A 12,663-nucleotide genomic window follows, 5' to 3' on the forward strand; every position below is an offset into this window, starting at 1 on the left:
CCGTCCTTTCAGACACCCCTGTGAGGTTTCAAAATCAGGATTCATCTTCCCCTCTCAGGCCCAGCCCATTCTGCTCGCCACCCAGCTTTTAAGGTCCTAACAGGGAGCAGTCCCCTCCCCAAGTAAGAAGCATGGGGAAAGCTGGAGGTCCTGACTGGGAGGAGAGGATATTCTGGGGGGCGGTGAGCCCCTTTTGGGGTCCCCCTTCAGTGGTTGATCAGGTGGTAAATGTAGTGCCGCCCCCGCCCCTGCTCATTGGTGGAAAACTCAAAGACGTAGGTGGTGCAGAGCAACAGTTTCTTGGTGTCTCTGTCACCACCTGGAGGATGGTGACGTTCTCCAGGATACTGTTCATCATATAGCACTCTGGCAGCTGCCACAATTTGTGCAGAAAATTCACGAGGTACTCCTTAGAAGGGAAGTTATGACCAACCTACACAGCAGAGACTTGACTTTACTGACAAAGGTCCATATAATGAAGGCTACTGTTTTTTCAGTAGTCATGTATGGATGTGAGAGTTCGACTCTAAATAAAGCTGAGTGCTGGAGAATTGATGCTTTTGAACCGCGGTGTTGAAGAAAACTCTTGAGAGTCCCTTGCACTGCAAGGAGATCCAACCAGTTCATCCTAAAGAAATCACTCCAGAATACTCATTGGAAGGACGGATGCTGAAGCTGAAACTCCAATACTTTGGCCATCTGATGCGAAGAATTGACTCATTGGAAAAGACCCTGATGCTGGGAAAAATTGAAGACGGAGAAGGGGACAACAGAGGATGAGATGGTTGGATGGCATCACCGACTCAATGGAGATGAGTCTGAGTAAGTTCCGGGAGTTGGTGATGGACAGGGAGGCCTGGCGTGCTGCAGTCCTTGGGGTCACGAAGAGTCAGACACAACTGAGCGACTGAACTGAACTGAACTGAACTCGCACATGGGTGAGCGCGGCAAGCGGTACACGAATCTTCCATCCTCCAGCTGGGCACACTCGGTCTCCACCTTCTCTCCCACCTGCTTGAAGGAGCAGACCTTGGAGCAACAGGTGAGGGTCACGTTCTCCAGGCTCTCATACTGGCTGCTCACTCCACAGAAGCCACCGCTGCTGCCGCTGGCCCCCACCTCCTCACCACTCGGGCCCTAGTTCAAGTTGGCCCCGAACTTGACCAGGAAGAAGATTCGGGGGGCCCCATGATTATACAGCTCCTGCAGACCACCCTTTTTCTCGTGGAATTTGTCGTAGATCTGCCAGACATCCACACTCTCGAGTAGGGGTACTCCAGGGCTGGGGCAGTGCTGACTGATGTGTACAAAAGTTGCCTCTGGTAAGAGTCAGCTGCATCTGGTGGTTCCACAAAGGCTGAGAACTCCACCAGCTGCAACCGAGCAGTCGCCAGAGGTGAGCCTGCTAGACTGGGGGTGATGGGGCAGGCAGAGCAAAGCCAGAGATGAGAGGGCTTGGGGGGCCTCGTGCCCTAGAGAGAGAAGAACAAACAATAAAAATTGCTAACGTTCACTGACTCTGCCAAGCACTAGGTTTCAGGTTTGTATGCTCTTTTATATTTAGCAATGCAGTATTTATAAAGTATGACTTGCAAAATAAGTACTTTATAAAATATAATGAAAGTATTTCTTGAGTGCTTATTCAAGGGGCTTTGCTGTAATCATTCCACAGATCTGCACAATAACCACATGAGACAGCTATATTTTACCTTTCAGAAGTATTTCTAAGTTCCACACTTAAAAACTGCTAAAGTTGGGTTCAGTACCACATTTGTGTGAGTCCAATATTTATGCTTTCCCTCCTATTATTTCTCATAGATTTAGCATCTGATTTTGTCCTTCCTTGTAATACTATATATACATTTTCTAAGAGTAGATTGAATTTTAAATGACATTGCTTTAATATTCTTTAAATGTTGTTAATTGTCTCTTTGATGTTAAATAATTCTTCCTTTTCTATTGAATAGTTATTACCTCTAAAAAAATTAAAATTTAAAGAAAAAAATAATTACAGGTCTAGAAATTTGCTGGATAGCTGATATCTCTTAAATTAGAAAATATGGTCCTAGATGACATCATTCCTTATAATTTTATCCTTTTCTGAGATACAGCATGAGGCCTCTTAGAAAAAGATAAGAAAAATGTTCATTTACTCCTCATTTACTGTTACAGCTTGAAATGCTAACTGCATCTTTTTGGCTTCCAATTTGTATCTTCATGCTTGTCTTCCACCCTTCCCTTTCAGTTGGGTGAAAACTTGTAAGGCCACATGATTTTCCTTATTATTCTTGAGTAACAAAATTTTCTCTGCCTATTATTATATATATTATAACTGCCTATATGATCTCAATTTAGTTTAAAATGTTTTATTTATATAATAAGAAAATTTGTGAATTTCTCCTTCCCAGCCAAGTCCTGCTATAGGCTAGATTCTTTACTAATTGACAGTCTATCCTCTCAATTATTAATGGTATAATTTGTACCCTTACTAGTTAATATAAGTTACATATTAGTAAGTATATAATATGCTATATTGTATTTCTATCATTTTTAATATTTATGGGTAAAAGGGAAAAAGTAGAGGCCAGGAGGAGGGGGATTTCTTTATTAATGTTTCTGAATGGTGCTATTACCTTATCCAAGTTTACAAACTGTTTAAATCTTCAGTTCAGTTCAGTTCAGTCACTCAGTCATGTCTGACTCTTTGCCACCCCTTAAACTGTAGCACACCAGGCATCCCTGCCCATCATCAACTCCCGGAGTTTACTCAAACTCATGTGCATTGAGTTGGTGATGCCATCCAACCGTCTCATCCTCTGTTATCCCCTTCTCCTCCTGCCTTCAATCTTTCCCAGCATCAGGGTTTTGTTTCCTAAATGAGGAATTTTATTGGTACTTTGGAGAACCTTTGCCCTCTTCAATACACACACACACACACACACACACACACATGCACACTGTCTTAATGTTGGCAAATCGAGTCCATTCCTGCATTGCTTACTCTTTTTTTATAGCCATACACTCAAAAAGCATCTTTCCCTTCTAATTCTTATATCACTCTTTAGACAGTCTGTGTGAGTGTCTCCCTCTCTTACATGGTCCACAGCTGATCCATGAGGTTGACTCAAACATTCTCTTCTTGAGATATCTCTGCGAGTGAAGGTAGATCCCAAAGCAGCAGGCATTCTCTTTTGCTCTGCCACCAAAGCAGATAGTCGTCCTATAGATTTCCCAAGAAGGCTTAAAATACTAGTTCAGTATGCTTTTCCTAACTGCTCGGGAAGATATCAAGCTTTCCAAATACTTCCATTAAACTCTTTGAAAGAAGAATGGCACTTACTGTATAATAGCAGATTTTGCAAAATAGATCTAGAACAATTCTCTCAATTTTCAGACACATAACACCATAAATACTCACGAAAGGAAGTAATCTAATCCTCAGATATTTTTTTGTTTTGCAGCCCTCAGAAAGGTCTGCCTCAAAAGTTGCTATGGTATTTGATATCTGTTCAATATTTGTATCTTATTTTGACATATCTTATTTCACATTTTGTCACCCTGTTGTGTTAACATAGGTCTAGTTGATTGCTCCATTTGGGAATTGTTAGGCAAGTCCAGATAAATAAAAACCAGATGATTTACATCTCCTCTTTCTCTTCTGTATCAGTAAATGCCATGTGCATTCATCTAGTTGTGAAGAAAATGACTTAGGATACAGTCTATATTTTTACTTAGGGCAACCCACCCTCACATATAACCCATCAGCAATTCTTATCCAGAATGCCTTAAAAAAAAAAATGTAAGCATCTCCACTGCTGCCACCCTAGCCCTCTTTCATTGACTAGATGACTACAGTGAACTTTTATTGCCTACCTGCTTCCTTTCTTGGCACAATCCACCCTGTCCCCTTACGTCATCCATAATGGCCTTTATATAGCTTAGATTATTTAATTTCTTTGTTTTAAAAACTTTGATACATCCCATTGTCCTTGTGAGATAACATGAAAAATAAAAATTAAACATGTCTTCTATGACAATAAAAGCCAGACTTTTAAAGATTTTAAACTTAAATGACAAGTTTAATAATTTATAGCATGTTTAAATTGAAATTACATCTGATCACATTTCCCTTTTAAAAATATATAACCTTGGGGCTTACTGAGAACTCATAGATAAGGCTGACAATTAAATAATGTTTCAATAATTTAAGAAATGCTTAAGACACCAACTAAAGAGCAAGCATGGATATAGATGGTTTCAAGATAGAATTCAAATGGTAGACATGTTAAAATTAGGTAACTCATAAACTACAAGAGGGAGGAAAATGTCAAGGATGAGTCATTGGTTTGTGCTTGGATGGTAGAAAGATTCATTGCGAGAAAAGAACCTGTTTGAAATTTACATTTATCAAGTTAATTTTGATGTTCCTGGGAGATTTCTAGATTGAGATGTGCACAAGATAAGAGAATGAGAAGTTTGTTAGAGGTAGAGTTTTCAGTCATTAACAAAACATTATTTTGAAATATTAAGTGTACTGGATATGATAAATGAAGTACAGTTGTCCTTTGAACACTTCAGGATTAAGAACACTGACTTTCCCCATAGTTGACAATCCAAGATCACTTACAGTCAACCCTCCCTATTATGCAGTTTCTCTGGATCTATGGTTGTATATAAGCAGATTCATGTGGTATCAGTTCAGTTAACTCACTCAGTCATGTCCACTCTTTGTGACCCCATTGACTGAAGGACACCAGGCTTCCCTGTCCTTCACCATTACCCAGAGCTTGCTCAAGCTCATGCCCATTGAGTCAGTATTACCATCTTGTCCTCTGTCATCCCCTTCTCCTCCCACCTTTAATCTTTCCCAGCATCAGGGTCTTTTCCAATGAGTAAGTTCTTCGCATCAGGTGGACAAAGTATTGTAGTTTCAGCTTCAGCATCAGTCCTTTCAATGAATATTCAGGACTGATTTCCTTTAGGATTGACTGATTTGATCTCCTTACTGTCTAAGGGACTCTCGAGAGTCTTCTCCAACAGCACAGTTCAAAAGCATCAATTATTCAGCTTTAAGCTTTCCTTATGTTCCAACATGCCTATCCATACATGACTACTGGAAAAACCACAGCTTTGACTAGAAGGACCTTTGTTGGCAAAGTAATGTCTCTGGTTTTGAATATGCTGTCTAGGTTGGTCATAACTTCTTCCAAGGAGCAAGCGTCTTCTAATTTCGTGGCTCCAGTCACCATCTGCAGTGATTTTGGAGCCCAAGAAAGGAAGTCTATCATGCTTTCCATTGTTTCCCCATCTATTTGCCAAGATGTGATGGGACCATATGCCATGATCTTTGATCTTAGTTTTTTGAATGTTGAATTTTAAGCCAGCTTTTTCACTCTCGTCTTTCACTTTCATTAAGAGGCTCTTTAGTTCCTCTGTGCTTTCTGTCATAAAGATGGTGCCATCTGCATATCTGAGGTTTTTGATATTTCTCCCTGAAATCTTGATTCCAGCTTGTGCTTCATGCAGTCTGGCCTTTTGCATGATGCACTCTGTATATAAGTTAACTAAGCAAGGTGACAATATACTGTCTTGACGTACTCCTTTCTCAATTTGAAAACAGTCCACTGTTCCATATCTGGTTCTAACTGGTTCTAATTCTTGACTTGTATACAGATTTCTTAGGAGGCAGGTAAGGTGGTTTGGTATTTCCCACCTCTATAACAATTTTCTACAGTTTGTTGTAATCCACACAGCCAAAGGTTTTGGCCAACTCAATAAAGCAGATTTTTTTTTTTTTCTGGAATTCTCTTGTTTTTATATGATCTGATGGAAGTTGGTAATTTGATCTCTGGTTCCTCTGCCTCTTCTAAATCCAGCTGGCACATATGGAAGTTCTCAGTTCATGTACTGTTGAAACCTAGCTTGGAGAATTTTGAGCATTACTTTGCTATTGTGTGAGATGAGTGCAACTGTGCGGTAGTTTGAACCTTCTTTGGCATTACCTTTCTTTGTGATTGGAAAGAAAACTGACCTTTTCTAGTCCTGTGGCCACTGCTGAATTTTCCAAATTTGCTGGTATATTGAGTGCAACACTTTCACAGCATCATCTTTTAGGATTCAATTTAGCTCAGGTGGGTTTCCATCACCTCCACTAGCTTTGTTTGTAGTGATGCTGCCTAAGGCCCACTTGACTTTGTACTCCAGGATGTCTGTCTCTATGTAAATGATCACACCGTTGTGGTTATCTGGGTCATGAAGACCTTTTTTGTATAGTTCTGTGTATTTTTGGCAACTCTTAATATATTCTGCTTCTGTTAGGTCTATACCATTTCTGTCCTTTATTATAACCATCTTTACATGAAATGTTCTCTTTGTATCTCTAATTTTCTTGAAAATATCTCTAGTCTTTCCCATTCCAATGTTTTTCTCTATTTCTTTGCATTGATCACTTAGGAAGTCTTTCTTTTATCTTTTTTAAGGCTTTTTAAAATCTCTCCTTGCTATTCAAAAGTTTAAAAAAAAGTGTTTCAAAAATGCTGCATTCAGATAGCTATATCTCTTCTTTTCTCCTTTGCCTTTAGTTTTTCTTCTTTTCTCGCTATTTGTAAGGCCTTTTCAGACAACCATTTTTTCCTTTTTGCATTTCATCTTCTTCTTGGGAATGGGTTCAATCACTATCTCCTGTATAATATTTCAAACCTCCATCCATAGTTCTTCAGGCACTCTTATCTATCAGATCTAGTCTCTTGAATCTACTTGTCACTTCTGTTGTATAATTGTAAGGGATTTGATTTAGGTCATACCTGAGTGGTCTAGTGGTTTTCCCTCCTCTCTTTAAGTGTGAATTTTTCAATAAGGAGTTTATGATCTGAGGCACAGTTAGCTCCTGGTCTTGCTTTTGCTGACTGTATACTGTAGTATTTATAGCTGTCTGGGGAGTGTGTTATTTCCTCTGCTCTGTCTCACTGCGGCAAAGGTTTGAAATGGCAGACCAGTATTACAGCTCCTTTACAGCTCAGTTTTAGAAAGTATACTCTCTAGGCTTGAGGGCTGGCCCATCCCAAATGAGAGGCCTCAATCCATCTTGACTTTCTGTTTTTATAAGTTTTGTCTCCTCCCTCTGAGCTTGCCATATGCAAATTGGACTAGCCAGGAGTGTCTTTGTTTCACCTGAAGTTCTCACTCTGGTCTGTATATTTTCTTTTGTTTCTTTTTCTTGGGCTTTTCCCTTTCTTTTTATTTTAGCCCCCGCCATTTTGGACTCCTTTTTCCTATTTTAATGATCTAACATTTCCCCCTCAAGAAGTGGGAAGTCAAATTCTTTGGGAATAGGGGCATGAGGCCTCTCTGGCTACTTCCTACTGAGCTGGGATGGCGAGGGGCCTTGGACCTCACCCTCTTGCCAATCTCAAGCCTCAGAGTTCTAATAGCAGTGTCCATCTAAGGGTGAGTGATATTTTCCATTGTCGGGTGTAGTTTTATATATCCTTGTTGAACTCGCACTTCATGTTGTAGCTTATTGACCTGTGCAGAGACAAAATGGGTTAGACAATTGATAATACATGGGCCAATCACAAGCAGCATCAATATGGTGATAACAGGGATTAGGGGCATTAACCAACTCCAAATTCCCCTTCACCAGGAGAAAGATCCCCCAAAGAGAGATTGTAGCCACTCTGGGAACTCTCCAGCTTGTTCTTTGAGATCCTTTAGGATCTGAATGTTTTCTTGAGGACTGTGAGACTTTCTTTAACTTCAATTCTGTTCAGTTCAGTTGCTCAGTCATGTCCGACTCTTTGCGACCTCATGAATCGCAGCACGCCAGGCCTCCCTGTCCATCACCAAATCCCAGAGTTTCCTCAAACTCATTTCCTTAACTTAGCTGGAGGTATTTACCCAGAAACAACATGTCTCATTCAAGATTGCTCAAGTCCCTCCTTGTTTAGGGATCAGGAGATCTAGGGATCAGGACTATCTTCTGTCTATTTTGGAGTGCAACACCTGCCACGTTGTATTGGCTCTTTAGAGCTATCCTGAGAAACCTTACCCCCAGAAACTTAATTTTTGAGGTGTTCATTAGAATGACAGTCATCTACAGTCCTGAATAGGTATCTGAGCTCTCCCAGGGACTCACAGGTGTATTGGGTGTCCTCTTTTGTTTTGTTTTTGTTTTTGTTTTCCCATGGCTTGACTTGTGAGTACTGAAGCTAGGAGTCGTGCCCTGGTACCTTGACTGCTGGTGGCAAATGTTTAGCCTCTATGGTCTCAAAATTTGAGACTACTGCATGGCTGTGTCTTCTTTTTAGATCCAAGACAAAGCAGTTTCCATCAGTGTACCAAATTTCCTCAGGATTGGTCAGAGGATCTTTTGACAATCCTGCTTGGGGTTTTGTCCAGTGGTCCAAAGTTTCTAGGCAAGAGTGAAAGGGGAGAGAGCCCTCAGGGGTAGGCAAGAGGGTAGCTGGGTTAAAAACCTCACAAGGGGATATAGTCAAGCCTGGGTTTCCCATCAGCACTACTTTATATTGGAAGATCATTTGATCAGACATCCATAAATCCCATTTAGGAGTTGTTTTACTTGGTGCCTGGTAAAAATAGCCTCCAAGAGAGAGTTTTAAATCATCTTCTATCAGGACTGCAATATTTCAAAGGCAGGGGACCAGCTTTGGGAAGCTGGGTCAAGCCTCTTGGATAAGTAAGCTACAGGCTAGGGATAAGGTCCCAACCTTTGAGTTAACACTCCCAGGGTTATTCCTTCCTTTCCTTGGGAATAAAGTTGAAATGCTTTTTCTAGGTCTGGCAATCTCAAGGCGGGTGCTTGAGTTAAGGCTTGTTTTAGTGTAGCCTCTGCCTTCTTTGGAGGAGTTCCCCACATCAATGGGATTGAATCATCCTGCCCCTTCAAACTTTCATATAAGAGCTGGGCAATTAGACCACAGTTGGGTATCCAGATTCTACAATACACAGTTAGCCCCAGGAAAGCTTGCAGTTCCTTTTGAGTCATGGGGAAGGACAACTGGAGGATTCCTTGTACTGTTTCAGAGGACAGCCTCTTGGACCCATGAGTAATGTGAGCTCCCAGACAAGTGACCTTTGCCTTGAACATCTGTGCTTTAGTATGGGAGACTTTATATCCCCTCTCTGCCAAAAAGTTTATTTATTTTTTTTCCATTTATTTTTATTAGTTGGAGGCTAATTACTTTACAATATTGTAGTGGTTTTTGCCATACATTGACATGAATCAGCCATGGATTTACATGTGTTCCCCATTGCCAAAAAGTTTAGAACCTGAATTGCATGTTGTTGGACATTTTCTCATCTGAAGAGCAGATTAATGGGTCATCTACATATTGTAATCATTTCCTATTAGGTCCCAGGTCCAAATCTAGGAGATCCAGGCTAAGAACCTGCCCAAACAGGTTGGGGCTATCTCTGAACCCCTGAGGTAAAAATGTCCAAATCATCTGTTGGTGTTTTGCTCTTGGAGCCTCCCACTTGAAGACAAAAAGATATTGGGATTCTTTAGCCAGTGATATGCTAAAGAATGCAGCCTTGAGATCCAGGGCTGTAAACCACTTGACTACTAGGCAGGATTTCTCTCAAGATTACATAGGGATTGGGTACTGTGGGGACTACAGCTTCATTTCTCATCTGGAGATCTTGAACCATTCACCAAGTCCAATCCTTTCTCTTTACAGGGAGGATTGGGGTGTTGCACAGCGAATTGGTGGGGACCAATAACCCACAGGCAAGGAATTTTTTTTTTTTTTTATTAGAGGCTATAGTCCTTTCTGAGCTTCTTTTCGGGGTGGGGGGTATTGTTTCCTGTTTGGAAACTGAGTGGGATCTTGGAGGACAATGACAACTGGTTCAGCCTGGTGGGCTCATTCAGGAGTCCCCTGGTCTCACACCTGGGGGTTAATTTTGTCTTCCCATAGTTTTTGATCCCTCCTTATTGGAGAAGGTGTAATGAGTTCCTCAGCAGAAACCAGAAGCTGTAGGACCCTAAGGGCTGAAAAGCTTCCCATTACAAGGGTGGTCCCCAGTTGAGTGAGTATATCTCTGCCCAATAAAGGAGTAGGACACTCAGAGACCCCCAGAAACTGGTGGGAAAATATTTGTCCATTCCAGCAGCAAAGAAATGCTCAGGTGAATCTTTTTATAATTGTTTTTCCTGTAGCACCCAAAATGATACAGGTTTGGGAGGAGAAGGCTCCAGAGTAGGAGGCCAGGACAGAGTAGGTAGCCCCTCTGTCAACCAAGAAATTCTCAGACCTACCTGCCAAATCCAGTTGCACCCATGGCTCCAGTCCCATGATGGGTATCAGTGACAGGTGGGTTGGCTGGAGTGGGCCACTTCAGTCCTATTGAACCATCCTGAGGGAAGGCTTGGCGCTTGACCTTGAGGCTCTTGGGTCCTGAGGGCAGAGTGCTGCCCTATGTCCCAATTGATGGCATTTGTAATAAGCCATTTTAGGAGACTTGTCACAGTTTGGACACTGGCCCAATGTCCCATCTGTCTACAGATTAGGTGTTTGCCTCATACTTTGTCCTTCAAGGACTCAGGGTTTGTCATAGGGCTTCACTGGAGGACGGCCAGCATCTGGGAATGCCTTGTCTCTTTCCTTTTCTCCCTTTTCTGGGTCTTGGCTTCCCTCTCCTGTTCTCTGTTATAAAATATATTGGTGGCTGTCTGAACCATCTCATCTAAAGAGGCAGCAAGGTCCTGCTGCTGTAGCTGTTGTAGCTTCATCCTGATGTTTGATGCACATTGGGGCAGGAATTTGTCCTTTAAAATCACTTGTCCCTCATAAGAGTCTAAGTCCAGATTGGTAAACTTTTGAAGGGCCTCTTTCTTCTTTTGAAGAAAGGTAATGGGGTTCTTTTGGGCTCTTGTGTTATTGCTGAGACCCTGGCATAGCTGATTACTTTTAGTTGGACTGCTTTTAGTCCTGCCTTTACAAGATCAGAAAATGATCCTTTTCCCAGATTGCTCAGGGTCATTATAATTCCAATTAGGATCTGAGGAGGGGACCACAGTTTCCCCCACTGGCTATTTATCACTTGACATGTGTAGCCCCATAGCATACTTTTGAGTTTCATTTAAGACCCCAGCATACTCAGGGTCTGATAAAATTTGACTAAATATGACCATGATGTCCTTCCATGTCAAGTCAAAGGCCAAGGTAATATGTTAGAATGTATCTATATAGAATGTATCTATATAGAATACATGTATCTATATAGAATGTATCTATATATTTGCCTGGGTCTTCAGTATAGCTTCCTAAGTCTTATTTGATCTGTCTTGGGATAAGGGCTTATGGACCGAGGTGGGTCTGAATTCTCCTCTAGTTTCAACTAAGGGACATACCAGAGTTGGCTTTTGTGGAGGGGGTACTCCCTGGAGGGGGCAGGTGGGATATGAGGAAGGAGCACCAGGCAACTCGGGAGCAATGGGAGGTGAGCTTTTATGGGGGGCTTCCTTCTCTTGGTTGTCTGTGCCTAATATTATCTGCTTAGTAGGCTCACCTTTAGGGCATACAACAGTCCCATACTTAAGACAGAGTTCCTTCATATCTCTTGGTCAGAAGAAAATTTGGACATGGGGATCTCTGTCCATTCCCTTTGTCTTTTGCAGCATAAGTCTTGCTGCAGGGTGGTACTGTATTTTAAACTCCCGTCCTCAGGCCAGTGTTCTTTATCCCCAGAGAATACTGTTTTGCCCGATGTCCAAATCCCTGAGCGGAAGAGAGAAGGCTTCCAAGACAATGCAACTCCAAAAACGGAAGTTTATTACTGACTCCAGCCAGGGCTCCTGCCGCATCCAACGCAGTGGTGCAGGGTCAGAGAGCCCCGAGCCCCAGCTGTTACCTAAATTTATAGGGTGAACATAAGCAGTTGGTAGCTGGCTTAAGCGGATTGGTTACATGTTTGTAAAGCAATTTTATTGGTACAAACTTTTATTCAAACTTAGGCGTTCGCGGGCTTTTCCGCTTTCCCTCGATATGTTCCCTTTGTTCCCTTTTGGGCGCCTGTTGATTGGCTGGCTCCAGGCGGCCTGATGGGGGTGGGGAATCTTACCATTTCAGGGGAAACTGAAACTTAGGTCTGGGCTGCCTGTCATAGTGTTAGCCCTGGCAGCCTCACAGATACCATGGCCACACTGTGGCACAAAAGAATTTTAAGTGACTTTTCCTTAGAGTTAGAGGATTGAACAGCTTCCATTTATCAAGGATGAATCTCAAGGGCATCTGTTGGGAAGTGGATTGGTTATTTCCCATCCAAAAGACAGTGATGACAGGGAGGAAAAAAAAAGAAAAATCCGATAGACTTCTTCCATTTTTATGGGTGTACTTCCTTAGGTTTGAGTCTATCTGAAGCTTATCCTACCTAGTACTGTTGCAACCTGAGAGCCGGGCATCCCCAGGTCAGGGTGCAGATCCCCAGGCAGGTTGAGGCATGACAGCCTCCTGGAGATTGAATCCCTGGGCAGGTCAAAGCATGTCGACCTCCTGGGACCCCCAGATTGGCAGATCCCTGAGCAGGTTGAGGTGTGACAACCTCCTGGAGACCAGATCCCCAGGCAGGTCGAGACAGGTTGACCTCCTGGGACCCCCAGGCTGGAGTTGGGCATCCTCAAGGTTTCCAGCATGACTAGTG

At 42.2% G+C, this 12,663-nt stretch overlaps 1 pseudogene; it reads right to left on the bottom strand.

The window, feature by feature from the left end:
• Positions 1-206: 206 nt before the first annotated feature.
• On the bottom strand, positions 207-11,578 carry LOC110122169 (transcriptional enhancer factor TEF-4-like; annotated as a pseudogene).
• Positions 11,579-12,663: the final 1,085 nt, after the last annotated feature.

This window comes from Odocoileus virginianus, chromosome 31, assembly GCF_023699985.2.
Source record: "Odocoileus virginianus isolate 20LAN1187 ecotype Illinois chromosome 31, Ovbor_1.2, whole genome shotgun sequence".
Classification (NCBI taxonomy): domain Eukaryota; kingdom Metazoa; phylum Chordata; class Mammalia; order Artiodactyla; family Cervidae; genus Odocoileus; species Odocoileus virginianus.